The sequence below is a fragment of the Rhipicephalus microplus genome, chromosome 7, assembly GCF_043290135.1.
Source record: "Rhipicephalus microplus isolate Deutch F79 chromosome 7, USDA_Rmic, whole genome shotgun sequence".
Lineage (NCBI taxonomy): Eukaryota > Metazoa > Arthropoda > Arachnida > Ixodida > Ixodidae > Rhipicephalus > Rhipicephalus microplus.
The window spans coordinates 99882796-99894920 of NC_134706.1; the positions used below are offsets into that span (position 1 = coordinate 99882796).

The 12125-nt window shown below is 41.3% G+C and overlaps 1 long non-coding RNA gene across 1 annotated transcript; it reads left to right on the top strand.

Annotated features, from left to right (window-relative positions):
* The first annotated feature begins 2049 nt into the window (after nt 1-2049).
* LOC142767025 (uncharacterized) lies at nt 2050-10943 on the top strand. Its single transcript, XR_012884717.1, has 5 exons — nt 2050-2258; nt 4027-4128; nt 5791-5932; nt 8452-8580; nt 10692-10943. It is a non-coding gene; the product is annotated as an uncharacterized LOC142767025 (long non-coding RNA).
* The last annotated feature ends 1182 nt before the right edge of the window (nt 10944-12125 follow it).

The following is a 12125-nucleotide window of genomic DNA, read 5'->3' on the forward strand; positions in this document are numbered from 1 at the left end:
GCCTACGTACACTTTCACGTTACGGTGTCAATGTTTATCGTTTTTTACGCAGAGTAGAAGTCGCCCACTGGCACTACATCGAAGGTAAAAATACTGTGCTATATATATCCGAGAATTCGTTCTCTGTAGTGTAGCGCGGGTGGTCAGTGTTTGCGGTGTTTTACTATTAAAACAATAGTGCGTATGTGTATATTTGTGTGTGTGTGTGTGTGTGTGTGTGTTGCATGACCAATATATTGCGACCTTCAGTGCTGATTAAACTATAATAAACATAAAATATACTCTACAAGTGCAGGGTCGCCATTTTTTTCGCCATTTGCCCAGACGGTTCAACTGTTAGTCCCCCTGGAGCATTCTACTCGGACCAACATTTAAACCAAGTGGAGTAACTGCCAGGGTGTAACAGTTAAACTCTTGCTTCCACAGTTAGTCCAAAATTGGTTCAAAATCTGTGGCAGCCCATTTAGTCCCCTAAAAGACCAATGCAATGGCCACCTTAGTCCTTTTCGGCTCAGAGTGCGCTTTAAGAATCTTCGCCCCTAAATAAACTGTTTTCATGAACAACAGCCATACAAACTTTGAATGAATTCGCAAAGCAATCACGTGAACACATTTTTTTCTTCCCGAAATATTCAGTCATTCAAATCAGCATATTAATTCTTCGAATTGATTTCAGGTGGTCGATAAAATTGCTGGTATGTTGGGCATGGAACGAACCCACTACGAATGGCACAGGCAGCGAATAATGCTCCCGGCTTGGAGATAAAGCATCAGCACTCTTATGTAAGGAAAGAGAAAGATGAAAGGAGGGGTGGAAAAAGGGAAGAGTCGGTCTGATTAGCTGCATCCTGCGTGCGCTCTGGAAAATCTGACAGCAAGGGTCACGTGCTGCCGCCACGCGATGACAATCTACCGAAAATACAACCACAATACTCAAAAATACGTGATTTTTGTTTAGCGGAACATTCGCGCTTTCCTAACAGGATTTCTTCGTTTTCGTCAATTTTTCGTAATTTTTCTCATTATCTCTTCAAATGGCAGATAGTGAAATTTCTAGAGACCACTACCACACGGAGTCCCTCATAAAATTAGAAAGATGTTAGGACGCATACATTTATCATTTTCTTCTTTTTTCCGAGGATTACACGCCAGGTGCACCCTCCCCCCATTTTTGGCATGAACACACAGCAGCTACACTTGTTTGATATAACTCATGATGCGGCACAGCGGCATTGTTGTAAGCAGGTTGTTTTGCCAAAGATATCAAATAAACATTGGTGGTTCCATCTCATTATTATCACTTATATGTCGTTAAAAGCAGTATCGATGTAATGTTGGGTTCCACGCGTTGCAGTGAGCTTGCGGGAATTTTCTAATTATTGTGGCCCTCTGATGTGAAAATTTATATGTCCTGTCATCAAGCATTTCAGGGTTGTCAGATTGCGCAATCAACAACAAATGAAAAAGAAAACCGAGTGCGTTGAAATAACAGAGCTGGTGCACAATCCCTTTTTTCCTCGGTAAGGAAGTTTTTTTCTGTTTATTCACTTAACAATAAAAAATTGGTCGGAATTGCAGGCAAAAAATAGCGCATACGTGCTTCGCACAACTTAATGCGTTAGTTGATCTCGTCAGTCAAACAGCGCGTACGTATAAGTTCATGGTGTACTTATAATGTTTTTGCATGCGAAAGCTAACTACGAGAGCCTCACCGTTTCTATGAACTGTGTTATTCTCACTACACAGGTTATTGTACATAATTGGGGTGTGTAGCGAGTACAACGAGCTTATACCGCAACCGCAAAACATGGTTTCGATATTGTTTAAACAAGAAACTCCTCAGAGCGTAGGCCCCTTCCCGACGCCAAAACCCCGCCGCACGCGCCGATCCAGGCGGCCGTGCTTTTCCAGACAGGCTCGCGATCACATCTCTCCGACGTGGTCACGTGATGTATGTACGCGGTGCATGCAATGTCGCAAATGCGTGGCGCTCGCCAGCCAACATGGACACTTGTCACGGCGGAACACCGTGGTCGAGGACTCGTTAGAAACGACCATGTTCAACGACGATTTGCGACACCAAGACGTGTATTCGTTGTCCTATTCTGATCGGCTAACCTGTGGTTGCGTCAAGGCGGACAATATGCCACCAGAATTTAGCGCAAGGTTTTGTTAACTTCACTGCTTCGAGTCACCATTGTGTCGGAGCTTTCCCGTCAAGCTGACCAGCGAACAAGTTTTGTGGATTTCGCTATCAGGTAACTTCTATCTTACGGATCTCGTGAATTTTCTCCGTTTTCGGCCTGTTCGACTGCCGACAAAATGCTCATGCCTTGAATGTTTGCGCTGCTTTGAAGTCACGCAGAGGTTTACTCGAAAGCGTTTTTTTTTTGCGCGCGGCTTCGGCGTATTTGCGAATTCTGTGCAGCGGTGTCACGTGTCCCTGACCGCGAAGTTGGTTACCAGGGGTTTAGCGGTGTGGGCTTGATAGCTGCTGTCACGTGTCCTGTTACAGTACGCATTGCATTACATTTGACGAAAATTCCCCTACGTCCCGGTCGAGTGGCCGACAAAACTGTACATCCAATACTTTCAGTTGCGCTTGCATTATCAGGCGACACGACCGAAGTTCAGTTGGCGTGTTTCGTGTAGATGAACAAGCCACTTTGATTAGCAGGGATGTGACAGCTGGGCTTTATCTTATTGCAATATTGCACTTACGAATATTAGCACGGCATATTCCGCCGGCAGCGTTTATTTCACAGTTTGCAGGTCTTGTGCCGGCAGTAGTTACGTCAAGCTTGTTGACCTTTTGGCTCTTTCACAGTCTCCGATTTTCGCAGTGTCCGATAGTGATTTTCTCGTCTCAATTGGGCGACAGTGGCCTATGCCATGGAGCATCGCAGCTCTCAATATTTGGCTATTTAAAAATATATTTAAAAAGAACAAAACGGAAACACCATACGGAGGAGATCGCCTGATTTGAGCAACCACGATGGATGCACAGCGCGTAAGCCACGGCGCTTCCCAAGCTCATAGGGCGAAAAGGGACGAAGAAGCTGCTTTCGCTGTAACGGTTTGGCAGGAGTGTCAGTACATCAACTCCGAGTGGTATAGTCCCCGTTGCCGGGGTTATACCTACTTCTGTCAATGTCTGCACCTTGCGCCTAGAAGTTTTTTGAAGAAAAGCCGCTCACTCGGTTTCTGAAAGAAGGGGTTCAAAGTTGATTTAGTGGCTGCCGCCTTTAACTGCAGCTCAATGAAAGACTGTGAAGGTCTCTGAAATAGGCCGTTGTCATTGCTTTCAATGTTTGCAGTGATATCACTAGCACTACTTGGTATAAGGTAGTATGATTCTTGCTGGTAAACATATTGTAACACTTTAAAAATATTTTGCCTTTGTCTCGATACCCAGCATCAGAAAAAAGGGGACATGCGGAAGCAGTATTATTAGAAATCGAACATGAAACTGGAATATACTTGCATTTTTATTCAAATGCTTAGGAACTTAGCAATAGTCGCATGCCAATAATAAATGACTTCATTTGGTGCTGTCACTTGAAGTTGAGCCAAGAATGCTTGTGGGAATGGGTATACTGAAATTTGGCCAGACCTCTTTGCTGTCTGTGCAACTTCAGGAAATTTCAGAAGCACCAGCGGGATAGCTACCTAGTGCAATACGTTACCGTTTCACATTGGCTTATTAGTGAGCAAGTGTTCGTGAAATACCGCACTTTGCTTAAATTTTAAAGATGGCACAGAATATATATTGTAAAATCTCAAGTGAGTGTTTCTACCTTCTTTGGAGGATTTCGAAAACGAAGCCGCTTGTCTCCTCTAACCATTTTCACTATCTTTATACTGTTTATGCGCGAGACTAAAACAGTTAGTGCATTTGTGTCAGCTTTAGAAGAACAATGCTGAACTCTCTCTCCCCTCTTTCAATATCCAGAGAACGATATGCTGCTGGTGCCATACTTCCTTTGTTTTCGTTCGAATGCCTGAGTTTTTTGCTGCGTACTGCAGGTAGCAAAGAGGAGTGCCCTGACGAACTGTGCAGTGCTGACCACACGGTGAGCCAAGCATCCCATAAGAGGTGCTCATTCAGCATCTGTGGTTAACTCAAAGGTAATGTACAAAGTTCCATTTAATAAAGAAGAGTTGCTTTGAGCTAATCATGTTGAAGTAAAAATATTGCAGAATAAGTCAGGGTACACAGAGTAACATCAGGATGTACGCTACCTACCAACATGACATTATTCATGCCAAAGTGTTAATTATGTGCAACCTTTATTTGAGGGAAAAGTGCAATGATTTTCATAAATGAGCATAACTGGAAAGTGCTGCACAACCAGTCACTGTGTTTTTGCACTCATTAATATGTGGCCCTTCTTTTTGTCAGCTCCCACTGAGACGAATTTTTTCACATAAACAACAGTAGAAAGGTTCTTGCTAGCTAAAACAATAAATTTTATTTATAATAGTTTTCAGCTCCAATAAACCATGCTGTAGAAGAGTACTCCACCGATTTCTCACCATGGTGAGTGCCTTTCGGCTGGAAAGAGGACTTGGTTTCGCAGAATAATGCCTTTCTGTATAATGGGGTACTGGCAAGAGGAGTTTAGCAAAAACTGTGAAAATATATTGTTTCTTGCCATAAGCATTGTTATCTTTCTTGTAAATGCATGCATAGTGAGAAGAATAGAAACCCAATTTAAATTTACAGCCTTGTCATTGCAGTGTCTTTAGCTGTGTTTAATGTATGCCATTTGTTTCTGCCAAACATAAACATGGTTTTCATTGTTTTTCAAGGTAAATTGCTAATTTTTTGTGTACGTTTGCAAGCACACTTTCACCTGTGATGCTGAACAACCGGCTTGAGTGATGTGCCCGATTCTTGTTATGAATTTTATAGAATACCTAAAATGGACTCTTCTACTTGGTGCAATTACTCGCTACTGTGTGCACGTTCACACATCGAGATATAAAAATAGAGAATTCAGCTGGTATCATTGAATACTGTGTTCAAAAGCTTGTATACACTGTGAAATCTTGCTGGTGCCAAAATTTGTTTTGGGTATACAGTGAAGCGACTGGTAGCTAGCAATACGACATTGTTACAGCTAATTGCACAATGGAGAATTTTTCAGCTACTCATGCGATTTGATCAGATGTCGATCATGTTCACTCTGATGCGACATAGCCACAATGTTCATGCATCTGCATCATGCATACCAGGAACCCTATTGTGAAGCAACATGATGCTGTGACTGGGACAGCTAAGTGACAACTCGGTTTTCTCAGTCTTTCAATATCATTACACAGGTTCGCTAAGTGCAGTCGAGTAGAATCACCAGGCACTTGCAGCTACAGAGTGAATAGTAACAGCAAATTTCAAAAGCAGAATTACCTGTACATAGCATTTTCCAGAAACTCCATTATTTTGTGACACCTTAACGTCACAGCTAGCTAACTCATTTCTTGGTCGTGGGACATTACAAGAGTTATGATCTCTGATATAGCGCAAAAACGTTCCATAACTTTTATATTTTATAATAAATTCATGCTTTTCAACTGCTTCTTCCCCGACTAAAGCTTCACTTCTCCTGGATTGTCTCATGGGTGAAAAGAAGAAACCAGGCCAGAGAAAGCAATAAGGTACTCCCTTATAACAGAAGAGAGTATTGCTGTGGTTCAGTCTATAGCTGAACGTTTTTAAAAGTACCAATGTAGATTTCATGTGAATAGTTTAAAGAGCATAATTCTGTTGTACTACTTTTGTTATTGCAGGAAGCACCTCACAAACGCAGTGCTACAAGGATGTGAGCCACAAGTTCTGTTCAACGAACGGATCAGATGCCTGAGAGCCATGAACCGGTCGCTTCTGGCCTACGCAGACAGTGCAGCCCCCACAGTAAACTTCTTGCAAAGTGTGAGGCATTTCTACGTTTCATAGAGTAGGCATGATAAAATTGTCAATTTTATAGCTTATAAGAATATGTCTGCAAAAGTAATTCCCTGCACAGTGTGTTTTACATTTTCTCAAAAGGTCAATAGGCGGCTTTGGCTCTGTCTTTGTTTTTTATAACCTTCCAGACCATATTGCTAATTCATACAGACTGCTGCAGCAATCGCATTGTGTGAGGGTCAAAGAAAGTTCATTTTGAAAAACAATTTGGGTGACCCCTTCATTGCCTGGCCAGTGTATACTCTTCGTAAGCGAAGTGATGTGATTTTGCAATGACAGTTGATTGGTTCTCTCTGCAATATGAATTAGTGTTCTGGCCCTAAAATTACGCTGTATAGATTGTGTCGTTGTGGGGTATGCTGCATATTTGATTATCTCACCTATGCCTTGCACAGTACTTACTCACCTTGCCGGTCTAGCGCAGTGGTACATCAACGAGGCCTTGCTTAGTTGATGGCTGCATGTTCATTGCACAATCACAGACGTAATGTTTTGTTGCCATGTGACTGTAGTCATGATGGTAACGTATGCCTACCCCTCTTCACGTTGAGAACGATGGAGAAGCCGACTAAGAAACTGAAAACAGCTACAATGTGTGTTTTATTGGCTGTGATTTCATCAATTTATCATGTGAACACAAAATTTGTAGCAACGTGCTCACATTTCACAATTTTGTAGTTATCAGAAATTTCAGACGAGGGGGTTGTTTAGCAGCTTTTTACAGTTCAAATATGAATTGTCAATCTATGCACTGCTTGGCTTTGTTGGTTTATATTTTACAATATTCATCGGTGAAATTGCCTACAGCTTCTGTCAATAGTTATGTGTTCATTATAGGAAACATTCTGTATGTTCAATATGTACCATCACGAGCAAAGGTTTGCAGGACACGAAATGTTCAATGAAGCAAAATTCTCACTTTGTCTGAGAATATAATTTTGAAAGAAATATTGCATACAGCACTCCGAATTCCGACCTATGCAGTCACCAGTCTAAATACAAGCGTTAAGTACTGATGTAGTGGAAATTCGCATTTGTTGTGGATTCAGAATTACTAAGCTTTTCCTGCTCATAATTATTTCATGAATTTTTCATGGCATTAGAGCCTCCTTCTTTCTCCTGCTTTGTAGCTACATAGCTGGCAGTTCATTGCTGCTTTGTTTACCTAATATATTTCATCCAGCACATCAAAAAGGGTGTTTTGGTTGTACTTGCATCATTAAGTGTTTAATATTTTATTAGTCTCGGAGCTTTTTTGGTCCTTTAGCTTTTGCGTTTAGGCAACTTTACAGCTATTTTCAGAGCAATCTGTAGATATATATATATATAGTGACTCTACTAAGCTTTGGTTCAGAAAGAAAGGCTGAACAGTTTCCGAGGTACATGGGCGGTGCCACAGCATTCTAGGTTACCAGAAATAGATTCTAGGCTAGATAATATGTGGCGCCTTGCTAGTTGCGTGTCTTGCTTTCATTTAGAGCTTTTTTCCTAGTCCTAAAGTTGATGTTACGTCGCTTACAGCTATGCTACCATTTGACCCTCCCTCCCACTGAGTGAATTTTATTTTTAGGGCAGCAGTTGCACTTTTGAAGAAGGCAAAGATGCTAGTGGCTTAAGTGCTTTTGATTTGACATTCACATTCAGAACCACATTATTATTGTTACAACAAATGAACAAAGTCGTAATTCTAGATTATATACTTATTTCAAATAGGAGAGGTGAGCTGCTTAGTAGCTTTGTATTCATGTTAAAAAAACAGGGCATGCAAACATTGACTCGAAAGAGTAGTCAAGCCACCACAAACACAAAGTGAAAAAAATGACATTAACTAACAAATGAAACAAGGCAAGTGAAGATATCGATGAAGTTTCAGCCAGTTGGTTTAAGTGAGGGATACGTGCTCAGCACTTGATTTCTTCGTTGAGTTATTCGATAGTTGGCTCACACGTGCACTAGCACATGTCGCTAAGCCAAGCCTCAACCATCAGAATCATTTCTTTATTTCTGTGCTTGTACAAAATTGCCTGATTATAATTTGGGCATACATTTACGTCGTGACATAGAAATAGGTTGAATGATAGGCCTCTGGTTAACTGTCTTATATGTTCTGTTAGTCTGCCTTCTCATTGTTAGCTGGCATTAGAAGTGTCCTGGCTCACCTGCGGCCTTGTATGCACGCCTAGTCTTTTCAACATGTATGCGTATAACGCATAGGAAAAATTGGTGATTGAGTGATTTCTAGGAAGCTAAATTTATGTCTAGTGTAAAATGTTGTTTCTGTCTTCTTCTGTTGGACCTCTTACATAACAATAACTGGGCATTATTTCTGTGCCTGCTAATGGGGTGTGAGATATACATGCATAAAGCAACAGCTGTTAGCATTCATTCGAGACTGCTACCTCATGAGGCCAAAAAGGTGAAATTTTCTTACATGAGGCATGCAAAAGAAAGTGAAGTGTAACGTTTTGTTTTTTTCTCGGCAGACCCTCTAAAAAACTGACCCCAAGGCGGCAAAAGGCAGTACAGATGGACACATAGAAGCCATCGCGCTGCCTCAGAAACTGTGACTGAGCATTAACCTTTAAGTATTTGCAAGTTCATGATCTTGTCATGTAAGTCTGTGAATTTGTTTCTTGACCATTTGAAATATTTCGAAAACTCGTGCTTTGTTGCCTCAATATGGGAAGAAGTTGTTCCAGAACTATTTTGGGGGAAAATCTTTCTAATACAACAGAGAACTTTCAAACCATTGGAGAAAAATACCTCAAACTAGATTGTTGCTTCAGGCTTTTACCACAGTCTGTTTCTTCGTCACCAAAATTTCATGGCTATGGTGTTGAAATAATTTTTCTTTCAATTTATGCTAATGTTGGTCATGAAGAAACATGGCAAAATGGTACTCGGGTGCTCAACCACAGGTCGCGAGATTGAGTCCTGGCTGCGGCAGCTGCATTTCCGATGGAGTCGGAAATATTGTAGGCCCGTGTGCTGAGATAAGGGTGCTCGTTAAAGAACCCCAGGTGGTCGAAGTTTCCGGAGCCCTTCCCTATGGCTTCTCTTATAATCATATGGTACTTTTGAGGCGTTACACCTCACATATCAATCAATGTTAAACCCGACATATCAATGAAACCAAACATGTCAAACTGAAGTGTTTTCGTACATTTTTTACAAGAGTGATTGTTTCTTGTAGAATAAAATTAAAATGTTTTAAGGGCACTTACCAGGAGTTGAAAATACTTCTGACTCTAAAAATTGAAGACTCCTTCACACTATTTTACCCTGGGTTTTTCGGCTGATAACACCGTCATTAAAGCATAAACGTAAATGGTGAGCAACAAATTGAGAAGAAAGGCTTACTGCCCAAATCTTAAAAATCTATCACGCACTACGTGACAATTGTCTTAATATGGCAGAAGTTAAGACGATGATAGGGGTAGGGGGCTTAAATGAGGGTCAAATCAATAAAAGAACATTGTTTTTGAAGTCAGGAGATTTTTCAAGGTTAGGTTGTTTGGTACGTTTGATTTAAAATCGTGTGTCATAGTTGTGGCAGTAACCGTAATAAGGTTCGCTGCTCTGGTAATTGGATGTCCCCTTGTCGAATCACTCATTATAACATCATGGACATAGTGTTATAGAACTGTCGAGCAGCCAGACCCCTGCTAAATGCCTTGTTCTTTGCAGCTTTAGTTTTGCACCCGGTATTATTGCAATAGAAGCGTTTGCTTTCAAATTTAGGATTTGTAATGAATGTGTTGAGACGTATACCTGATGAAAAAGAATAGTTAACGAATATTAGAGCTTGTTATTTGACCACAGAACGTTTATTTACTCAAGCAGCAAACTACATTAGGTTGATGCCACAACTTAGACACATTGTCTTATTCAATCTTTGGCTTGAACAACACACTTATTTCAGCAATATGACACTCATTCAAGCCCCCATCTCCATGATAGCTCCTGCCGTAATAAGATGTACAACTGTCATGTCTGTATTTAAAAAAAGCTATATATGCAAGCCTTGCTTTTTAATTTATTGCTCACCATTTGTGTTGATGCATTATTCTTTGTCTTCATCAGGCTAATACCGCCAACATGAACTTATGAATAAGGCGACGTGTACCCTTCTAGCACTCTGTCACGAGCAGTTACAGAGTGCTGGATGGGTTGAGCAGCAGCAGAGTACTGAGTGTATTGAGGCTACGACAACAAAGTCCTGATCCTCTTATCTCACAGCTCCTGTTTCTCGCTGCAAAAGTGCCATTACAATATGTTCCCTGCCACACGTAGGCCTTTGCAGTGGTCTACAATAGGCTTTGTCTGGCGTAAGATTTCTTATTATAATGCAAAGTTCTTTTGTTCACCTCACATAACTCTCTATGGTGTTAATAGTTATAGAAATTGTAACTGCCACACTATGGCACTGTTTATTCGGAATTTGTTATGCTAGTCTATTCTTTGTTCTGCAGTTAGCATGTGGTGTGTTTGACATGTGTGTGTTTATCTACTATAGTGTGTTTGTCTACTATAGCAATAGGTCTTGGTAGCATCCTGCTGCTTGTTCTGCATGTGATCAGTTCTTCTCCATGAATAACATCTGATTTTGTAATTTATGAAATAGTGGTGTGAACAGAGGGGACGTACGTAGTAGATACCATAGTGGTTTACACTCTGAACATTGCTGCTGCTACAATATTTCTTTTTCGTACTTCCTTTTCAGACATACACAAAGAAGCAAAGTGGAGCTGTTCATGGGCCATGTACATAGTTTCATAAGCGTGCTTTCAGCACTTCTGACAATTATGTTTCTGAATACATCTGCCAAAGTTGTACTTCCAAAGTTGTACTTCAAAGGTGCGTGTAGTAGTGCATTAAATTGTTCATTTGGCATGCTGCAGCAGTTATGACTCACACATCTGCAAGATAAAGCAGCACAGTGCATACACACAAACTACCCCCATACACTCTGTATTTGTGCCTTAACTGTAATTGGGAAATGAAAACAGTGCAAAAATATAGACAAGGACAGAGGAAGAGACGACAACGCTCTGAACTCGCAACTAAACTTTACTGAAAGATACACGCACGTATATCAAGCACTCGACACAGTCACGTGGAAAACCAAGGGCGTCTGCGCATCAAAGCAAACATGGTACTAAACAAGCCAAATCATATTGATCATCAGAACGTGTTTAACAACCACGAAAACAACAAAAAACACACCTTTCTACTTGCGATTAACATACGCAACATTCCCAACAAACTAACACTAACTTTAACATGGCAGCGCTGAACCCAGGTACTGAACTTCTCTTTCACGAAGGGTCACAGACGGCTTGCTTACACACCTTTGCTCCTCCTTTGCAATGAAAGAAAAGCCTCTATCACTTCTCTGGTGCACTTAACCGGTTTCATTGCGTGCGCAATGAGAAGAAACCAGTTGTGGTACCCTACTTGCACAAGTTTTCACATTGCTTGAAAATTGTGGCCAATAGGTATGGGGTACATGTGGTGTTGTCCGCTTCTGAAAAGTTGTCCTCCATTTGTTAACACGTGTCAAAAGCAGTTTGGGTTTGCGAAAGACCTGCTCGTACTGTCCGGAGAAGATAAAAAAAAAAGATATGTCAGTGTAAATCGTGTGTTGTATATATGTTGCCATTGTCATGCGGGGGGGGGGGGGGGGGGGGCGGGTTACATAGGACAAACCGTTCGCTGCAATAACGTGAGACTAAAAGAACACTTAACCTCTTTAACGGCAGCTGGCGGGTCGCACCTGTCAGCTCATTGTAGGAAGTGTGGCTGCCAACCTTTGGCAGATAAAGCCATTTGTTTGTTTGGACATGAGGATGAGTGCACCAGAGAAGTGATGGAGGCTTTCTTTATTGAAAGGGACGGGGAAAAGTGTGTAAGCAAGCCGTGTGTGACCCTTCGTGAAAACGAAGTTCGGTACCTGGATTCAGCGCTGCCGTGTTAAAGTGAGTGTTAGTTTGTTGGGACACTTGCGTACGTTTTTGGCATGTAGGAAGGTGTGTTTTTTGTTGTTTTCGTGGTTGTTACACACGTGTTGATGATCGATATCATTAGGATTGTTTATTACCTTGTTTTGTTTGATGCGCACATGCCTCTGGTTTTCCACGTGACCGGGTCGAATGCT